The sequence below is a fragment of the Mandrillus leucophaeus genome, unplaced genomic scaffold (genome assembly GCF_000951045.1).
Source record: "Mandrillus leucophaeus isolate KB7577 unplaced genomic scaffold, Mleu.le_1.0 Scaffold268, whole genome shotgun sequence".
Lineage (NCBI taxonomy): Eukaryota > Metazoa > Chordata > Mammalia > Primates > Cercopithecidae > Mandrillus > Mandrillus leucophaeus.
Window position 1 is genome coordinate 3,037,092 of NW_012102787.1, and position 7,871 is coordinate 3,044,962.

Here is a 7,871-nt window from a genome sequence, read left to right on the forward strand (position 1 = left end):
CCAGAAAAGAGATAAGTGCTTTTCAACACAGTTTGTAAAAACTCATAATTTCAATTTGAACAATAAGAGAAATACCTTTAAATTTTATAATGAAGAAAGCATTACCATGAAGTTTAAATATTACTGTCTGAAATAAAGTATGTTTGCAGTCAATTTTGAAAGATTTTATATTTTTCAAGTAATTAAATATTTGAAAATAGATTATATTGAAATATTGAGAGTAGATTATCTTTGCTTCTTAATGACTATAGTCAAAAATTGATCGTTCTGCCTCTTTTAGTAAACACTGGCTAGGTGCACGCTGAATGCTTCCTATCAAAAAGCAAATGATAGGTATTCTTAGCTCTTAAATTTCATACTGAGACTTGATGAGAGAAAGATACTTATTTCAGTGTCTTCATAGAGTATCTTATGACTCAAAAACTAATCCACAATCAATATGTGTTGCTATCTATATTGAAATACACATTTGGGATAATGTAGAAACAAAATCAATTAAGACATGCAGAAACTCCAGTTTGCCTCATGGATGGTTCCAACTGGAAAATTTCTGTAGTCATCTCTAGAATATTCTGTAAGTTTTTCCTGGATTGAAGGTGATACATGTAAAGTTCTTGACTCCATATTGGATTTTAGAAAATGAACTGTACACGTCATCATCGTTCCTTGACTCCCTACCCCTGGAATGCTGATAGAAGAAATTTGGAGGTTATATATCTGTTTAGCTTAGGAGGTGAAACATATGATGGGTGGGTCTCTGAACATCTCAGAAATGCTGGTCATTTGTACTGTCTTAACCACTTCAAAAGTTTCTGGGTAACAGTAAATAACAAATACCTGGGCTTATAGACCACATACCTCACTGTGACATATCCAAAAAAAAAAAGGGAAATGACCAAAAGAAATTGACAAATGGGAAGAGTAATTAAAATATTACAGTTGCAATCTTAGCTTAAGAGAAAAATCAGACACTGGGACTTCCCAGTATTAACTGCGGCACCTCCTTCATTACTTTGAACTTGCTCAAATATTTCTGGAGCAAACAAATAATTGTTCTTTTAATACTAAGAAATAGATGACTAATGCAGCACTTCGTGTGTTTATTTTAATAATAATAGAATACATCTTTGGGTAAGCCTGATCTATTTGAAAATGTTCATATGTTCCTTACTGAGTACACAATCTTTTTGGCTAATATCAGAATCATGGCAAATGTCAAAGATACCCAGTTTTGACCCAGGCAGCCACCGTGTTGGAAAGAACACTGGAGGAGGAATTACCAGCTGTGTAGATTTAGACCCACTCGTAGCGGAAATGTAGAAGTGCGTGCTCACTTTCTAGCGGTTTAGACTCAAACAAGCCACAACCCCTGATTCGATTTTCTCATCTGTAAAAATGCCAGCTCTGAAAATAGCAGTAACATCAGATGGTATAAAGTGTTCTGAAGAGCTTTGAAACCTACAAAAGGCTACAACAATGTAAAGTGTTAGAATTAATCTGTGTTGGAATGCTTCATTTTGGCTTAGTTATTCAGTTAATAATGTCTATATCAGTTGTTTAGCTAGTGATCAGGACAAAGACACTCTATTTTATTGTGCCTACTGAATGTCAGGCATTGTGCCAGCACCTAACATATATTATTTAACCCTCACAGCATCCCTGTGATGTCTCTTATTAACTTCATGTTATAAGCAAAAAGAAAACTCTGTGAGGTAAAGACAAGATAACTATGGTTGGTACCCAGGACTTCCTCATTCCAAGGCCCAAATTATTTTTATTAAGCAGTGCCTCCTTGTATTCACTTTTCTTTCAGTTAAAGCCTTATATTACACAAGTATTTATTGAAAATTTCCCATGTGCTAACAAATTTACAGAAGAAAACCACCACCTCTACCTACCAGAATGCCTAGTAAAAATAGTGTTTAAAATTCTAACATCTTATTCTATATATGTAGGCTCAAAGAGGCCAAGTATCTTGCCCAAGTTTACGTGGGTAGTTAGTAAGTTGCTCTTGAATGCAAACCAGGTCTTTTGTCTCTAAACTCTGGATCTTTCTATCACACCACATTGCCAAGGAGCATGGGTGTGATGAAGTACATGTTTCTATTTCCTTTCCTTCACTTTCCAGACAGCAGCAATTCAAAAACTTTGTCAAATATATTCTGGATGTCAAAATAAATTAAATTTGTGTTCTTTGTTACTTGGCCTCATATGAATCATCACACACCTTGGATAGCTGAAAGAGTGGCTGAGGGGAAGTTAGATTTATTTTATCTCCAGAGCCGGGCACTAAAATAATTCCTGGTCCCACCTACAGTAGCTAGTTTTCTAGCCTATTGGCTGCTTTCTTGTTTTGATTTTAGCTCATTTATTTAAAAAAAAAATTGCCTTTTATTTTTAACTTGTACATAGAATATGTCATTGAGGAAATAATACTCTGATAGCCAGTGAAATGTAAGTTGTGAAAACTGTAAAACACAATTTAGCAAGTATTTGCTGAGAACCTACCTCATACTTGGCATTGATAACAATGGTTGGTATTTATCTCAGTATGAGATGAACCATCTCATTTAATCTTCTCAGCCACTCTGTGAGGTATTAATATTCCAGTTTGACAGACAGTAGGCTGGTGAAGATCACACAGCTAGTAAGTGGTATAGCTCAGATTGACTCTTAGCTATTAGATTACTGAGTTGAGACCCATAAGCCAATTTCCCTATAAGTCAACTGTGCTGTGCATATATCCTGTTCAACTCAAGCAACATTTATTATCTACCATGGTGAATCATCAAATTACTTAAGATCTAATGAAAGTAGGTGAGCACTTAAAAAGATAATTACAACACAATGCAATCAATGCTAAAATGGAGGAGGCTAGGGGAAACTAGAAAGGGCACAAATACCTGACTTAGGAAGAAGAGGTGATGCTTGAATAGAGCACTGAAGACAAAGTGGGATCTAGCTATGAAAAGAAGAAAGGGAAAAATGGGGATAAAGGAAGCTCCAAGGAGATAAATTATGGTGAGTTGGGGGTAAGAGGTGAGAGATGTAAGACAGTGTGATATGTCCAGTGAATGACATATAGTCTCATGTGTCTAGGACATGGTACCTGAAGGAGAGTAATAAGGATGAGGGTGGGGAGTCAGATAACCAAAGGTCATAGATGCTAAGGTGATTAATTTTTCTTGATGCCCCTGCGTTGTGGTTTACAGAGGTATGAGCAGATTCATAATATTAGTCAAAACGGTCAAAGTTTAGATAGCTTTTCTCCTAGTTCTGCTAGTTCAATGAGATTTCTTTACAAAGCATTGTATACATCTGTAAAAGTATCACTTCCTGCTTGCCCAGAAGAGCATCCAGGTGGGGATTGGGACTCTGTATCTTGTTTCCACATTAGCTGGCTGCATATTTTCCCACTTGATGACATCACCATCATTGCGAGAAAGTGGATTATTCACTTGGAACAGAGGAACATCAATTAACTCCCCACACATAGCAGAGTCATCAGTCACAAAGTGTTCTTGGTCATTATTCACCTGGGCTGGGGCAAACCCTCTGATCTCAAGATGACAGGGACCATATTGAACGCTAGCCCTTGGGATTTCCAACCCTCTGCCCTCCTGCCCTCTCTGTAAATAAGATTATTGCTGCTGCTACTGCTTGGTTTGCCTGAAGGGATACAGAAATCCTTCAGGGAACAAACAGATAAGGGCTAAGAGGAGAATCTTTTTAAGCTGTCCAAAGCAACCCAACCCTACACCTGACCCAAGTGTACTTACTTCATTCATATTGAATAACACAGACTGCTTTTCAATTAGACTTTTGAGTTTATAAAGGAAGGAAAAAACTGAAGACATCTTTGGGTTACACTGCAAGGAGGGGAGTAAAGCTTTAAAATATTCTGGCGTTAACCCTTTTCCAAATCAATGGCACATTTCACAGTTTTTATAAAGATTTTACCATACACATTTCACACAATTTTTTGGTGTAAATTTTGTGTCTTTTTAAGGAAGAGGGAGCTTTGCCATATATTTTTGAACACATTATATTACAAGCACTTACAAGCCTAATAACAATTTTTCTGGTTTGTGCTTCATTAACAATCTCTGATTATTCTACAATAGGACACAGACCCTTTAACCATTCAGTTCAGTCTCTGATGGCTTGTCACGTTAAATCCCAATCTTTCTAACCTGGGTGGCTATGAGCAATTTGTCTTACCCAGTAATCCAGTGTGAATACTTTCAAGTGTTTGTACCCTCCTACTGATTGGAGAAAACCTTAGAAAACATCCTCCAGTTCTTAGGAGAGGAAAAACCCCTATGTATTTCAACATTATTTGCCTAAATTAGATAGATCCAAATATTCCTTGGAATGATCCAGAATAGGCCACACTCACTGCAAAATGCCATTATCTCCCAGGGGGGCTCTCGAGAGAGATGAGTGTGATGGACATGTCATCATTGCAGCAAATATGCTTCAACAAAAATCTTGGTGCAGTTGCCCCTCCCAGAGAGCCCTCGAAGAAGATGGGGCCCCATGCGAATTGACTTCCTCCTTAGCCTCGTTTCTCACAACCATTATGATGTGCAAGTGGAGGGAAAACAACAGAGTTCCTACATGAAGGTAGGACTGTTGGTAGCATTTTCTTTAATGATGATTCTGATCAGTCCCAAAGCCTGAGAACTCTTAGTCTAATCACATTATGTCCAAGTGGAGGAAAATAGGAAAAGAAATACTGATTCTTAGAAACTGATTATGAAGTAAATTCTTTAACAAGGTGGCCTAAGGAGATGCCTGAAGTAAAGAAGCTTCTTGAGGCTTTGTGTGCATGCTAGTAGACTACCCTTGGTGTTTAGGAACCAGAAACAAACAATACTATGGTTAAAATGTGGTGTCCACCAACAGAGTCAGCTTCCATGACTCTCCATTTCTAATTTTTCCTCCCCTGTCTTGTGGGATAGGTTACTTTGCCTATAGAATTTTTCATTTAGACCAGAAGAATCAGAATACACTCATTCTTATTTATAAATGAACATATGCCTAAACAGCCAAAAGAGCCTCCAGGTCTGCCTCTAAGGATGATTAGGCATGTGTGAGGGAAGTTGTCATTAACCAAAATAGGACTTCTCATCTCAGATGCAAAGACGAGAATGAATACCAAAGCCAAGAAAGAGCTGTAAACCAAAAGACTTGGCAACAAGGCTCAATGCCATTGTTCTGGTTACTATCATCTCTGACTTTAGATAATACAAAGCAATCTTAAAAGCAAGTTCTTTCCTTCATGTCCAGGGCTAGAATACTCCAAGTGTGCCTAACGGATATCAGGCAGTGAGCCAAGAGAAAGTCAAACAGTAGGCAAAAGCAGATTTACTATGTTTTAAACATTTTTTTAAAAAAAATCTGGCTTATTTTTTATGGCACTATATGTTTGTGCTGGAACTCTGAAGCCGTCTGCACAAACGACAGCAAAGACAGAGCAATCATCTGGAAAATGGGAGCTAAAAACACAAGCTTTTGTCTAGGAGTAGAAGATAAAAGATGAGGCATAAACAGCAGAAAACGATGAAATTTATAAATGAAAATGAGCTTATTCTGATTCTTTGGGTCTAAATGAAAATTCTGTAGGCAAGTGATTAAAGTATTTGCAAAGATACAGATTTAGAAACTTAAAACAAAAACAAATACATAGGCCTTTCTTACCCAAATATACATAAAAACAATAACAAATAGATTTAACATTAAAAAAGCAAAAGCTTCTAAACCAGACTATATGAACTGGTCTCCTTGCTTTTCTCCCATATGCGAAGACTGAGTGTTCAAGCAGTGTAGAAACCTAATTAGGTGTGGCCCATTGAAAATTTTATGTTCAATTTACAATAAGCATTTCTCAGCTTTGAAAGTGGAAACAGCCAGGCTGTTTATAATATTTCCCTGGGAGAATGAGTCCCTTCATCTACCAGATATTCAATGAAAAGCATCTTGGCAGATTTAGCTATACAGGTGTTTTAAGACAACTTGATATATTAAAATTCAAATTCGTAAAAAAGATAAATGGTGAGGGAATTATTTCTTCACATAAATACTTTGCACCTGCAAAAGAGCTCATTGCACAGTGAGCCTTGAGTTGTCAACTCCTCTGGTCGATTAAAATGTCACTAAATGTTCATAAATCCATTTTACAAGAACTTTTTCTGAAACTGCTCTATTGTTCAAAGTGAGATGTTCCTATACTTTAAAACATTTTCACCTATCTTACCCTGTAATCCTACACAAGCGCTTCTTGCATATTTTTGTATTCTGTAACCCAGAATTCTTGGATAGGCATGGCAACCTGAACATGCTCAGCACTTCAGGGCATAGGAGCCCCTCTGCAGATGTGAAATTGTGTTAGGGATATAGGCAAACCTCAGCTATTCACAGTAACAGTGGATGGGAATTAAGTGTGTAATGAAATCCATAAATAATCCCTAGATCCCCGAATCCTTGATAGTCAAGTATGAAACATTCTGTCCTCATCAAAGATTTTGTCACTGATATTAACAAGTGGGAGAGAAGGTTGATTAAAGTCTGATGGCTTCTCTCGCTGACCTCTGTCTACAGACAGAAATAACAGGCAGGCAAGTGGTCAGAGAGCAGCACAAGGCCTGGGAGCAGAGGCATCCTGCAGACTGCGTAATTAGTTCCTAAATAACAAGGAGAAGATCATAAACAAGGCAAAGAATGCTGAGCAGATTTTACTGCCATTCAGCAATGGTTTTGTCCACGTCTGTTGCAGGCCCAGAAGACTAAGCACCTCAGCCTCCTATAGTGTGTTGCATCCTGTCCCAAGGCTCTCCAAAATGGCCATGATCACCAGCTACTTCCTCAGGCAATGGCTCCCTAAAGCTGCAGAGACTCAGTGAAGCTACTGTGCTGAAGCAGAAAGGATGCTAAGCCTGAGTTGAAACCCTGATTTAGTAGCTCAGTTTGATGTTGGCTGTACTTCTTCCCTAACCCATGTATGAGGCCCCATTAAATCGTTCTCCTGGTTGCTTCAAAGGGAAAATAGGCTGGCATTGTGACTAGACAGGATCACTTCTTTGGCCACACTTTAGGTCTGTAAGGTACAGTATTAATGAAAGTTCATTTTGAGATGGAGTCTTGCTCTGTCTCCAGGCTGGAGTGCAGTGGTGCGAAATCAGCTCACTGCAACCTCCACCTCCCAGGTTCAAGCGATTCTCCTGCCTCAGCCTCCTGAGTAGCTGGGATTACAGGTGTGCACCACCACATCCAGCTAATTTTTATATTTTTAGTAGAGACAGCGTTTCACCATGTTGGTCAGGCTGGTCTCGAACTCCTGATCTGGTGATCCACCCACCTCAGCCTCCGAAAGTGCTGGGATTACAGGCGTGAGCCACCGCGCCCAGCCTAATGAAAGGTTTTAATGGCAGGATGAGATAGCAGTGGAAGTAATGTTAGATGGGCTGATTCTTCCCAGGAACCCCCAATAGGGTCCAACTCTATTATTGGATTTCACCCCAGCAGTTTGTTTGCATTCCTCCTTACCTTCCTCTTAGAGCACTGACAGCCAGAAGGGTTTGAGAGGAAAAGTGACAAACCTTTGCTATATAGCTGAATTGCTGGGAGAATTCTTTTTAAAATATGATTCTGTCTTCTATGATCAAATTCAGTGCCACCTTGCTCTCTCCAAAGCCTCCTGGAGCCTCAGTAGCAGTCAATCTATGTGCATAGAATTCATACATAACGTCAAACCCTGCAATATATATTTTTTCCCAAAGGTTACATATATGCAAAGAATTGAAGGCACTGAAAATTAAAAAAAAAAAAAAAACAATAGTTGATTCCCAGTGGATTTAGAAATATACTTG